Source organism: Chiloscyllium punctatum, chromosome 20 (genome assembly GCF_047496795.1).
Source record: "Chiloscyllium punctatum isolate Juve2018m chromosome 20, sChiPun1.3, whole genome shotgun sequence".
NCBI lineage: Eukaryota > Metazoa > Chordata > Chondrichthyes > Orectolobiformes > Hemiscylliidae > Chiloscyllium > Chiloscyllium punctatum.
In genome coordinates, this window is record NC_092758.1 from 31,468,291 (window position 1) to 31,470,320 (window position 2,030).

Consider the following 2,030-nt stretch of genomic DNA (forward strand, 5'->3'; position numbering starts at 1 on the left):
AGCCTTAAATATATTCAATGACCTGACCTCCACAGCCTTCTGTGGCAATGAATTCCATGGATTCACCACTCTCTAGCTGAAGAAGTTTCTTCTTATCTCCATTCTCTTTAAGGCTATGCCATCAGGTCCTAGTCTCTCCTTTCAATGGAAACATCTTCCCAACATATACTGTGTCCAGGCCATTCAGTATTCTGTTTCAATTAGATCACCCCTCCTCCTTCTAAGCTCCATCAATAATAGACTGAGTCCTAAAATGTTCCTCATTTGTTGAGCTTTTCATTCCTGGGACCATTCTCGTCAATATCCTCTGAACATTCTCCAGAACCAGTACATCTTTCCTGAGATATGGGGTCCAATACGATGCACAATACTCCAAATGTGATCTGAACAGAGCTTATAGAGTCTCATGCTTTTATATTCAAGTCCTCTCAAAATAAATGCCATCATTGCATTTGCCATCCTTATTACTGTCTCAACCTGCAAGTTTACCTTGAGAGAATTCTGGACGAGAACTCCCAAGTCTGTTTGCACTTCAGACTTCTGAATTTTTTTCCTCATTTAGAAAATAGTCTATGCCTCTATTCTTCCTACCAAAGTGCATGACCTCACACTTTCTCACATACTTCAACTGCCACTACTTTGCCCACTTTCCTAACCTGTCCAAATCCTTATGCAGCCTCCCCACCTCCTGAATGCTACCTGTCCCTCTCCCTATCTTTGTATCATATTAGTCAGAATGCCCTCAGTTCCTTCATTTAGATTGTTAATGTATAAAGTGAAAAGTCCCAACACAGAGTCTTGTAGAACACCACTTGTCACTGGCTGCCAACCTGAGAAGGACCCTTTTTGCCCCACTCTTTCTGCCAGACAGCCAAGCTTCTAACCATGCTAGCACCTTGCCTCTAACATGATGGGCCCTAATATTACTCAGTATCGTCCTATGTGGCACCTTGTCAAAGGCCTTCTTGAAGTCTAGGTAGATAACATCCATTGGCTCACCTGCTTGATACTTCCTCAAAGAATTCTAGCAGATTTGTCAGGCATGACCTCCCCTTGATAAAATCACGCTGACTTTGCCCTATTTTACCATATGTTTCCAAGTACAGAACAACCTCCGTTATCCAAATATAAGTTATCCGATTGAAGTAGGAAGTTTCTATTCCTCGTCCATTTAATGCATCATTTTGTAAATTTGAACAGAAATATAGATGCAAGTATGCTTTAATAAATAATTAACTTCAAATATATACTTGAGACGTGACAATAGAGTTAAGTTTTACACTTTTTATAAAAAAGTCTGTCTGATACTACTTCTCCCCGAGGACAAAGGTTTGTGACTGTGAACATACAAGAGCAACAAATGTGCAAGCTTAAAAATCTCACAACACCAGGTTATAGTCCAACAGGTTTATTTGGAAGCACCAGCTTTTGGAGCACTGCTCTTCAACAGGTTGTGGAGTAAAAGATCATAAAACACAGAATTTATAGCAAAAGTTTGCAATGTTATGTAACTGAAATTATATATCAAAAAATACCTGGATTGTTTAAGTCTCTCCTCTTTTAGAATGAACGTGTTGGTTTCAGTTCTTTCACATGTAAATCTCAGAACATTTAAAAGTTACATTCTCAAGTGAACTTTAACAATTGGTGTCATGTCGGCCAGATAAATGCATTGAAGGAGTGAGCTGCCCTGTGTGAGACTGCCACAATGGTCAGACTGATTCTAATCCAAAAATTGGATTTACAGAATCTTACATGGACTCATGCAGTTTTTGAGCAAAGTAAAATGTAATTCTGCAAGTACAGATTCACCCCACAAACTTATACATGTGTGTGTGTGTGGTGGGGTGGTGAGGGGTTATGACTGTGTGTGAGAGAATATGTGTATGCGTTTGAGTGTAAAGTGGTATAAGTCTGTGATAGGGTCCATATGTGAGTGTGAGTGTATGAGAGAGGGTCTGCATGAGTGTACGGGTCTGTAGGAGTGTCTATGTGACTGTGTGTGTGCACGTCTGTGTGTGTGTCTTTGT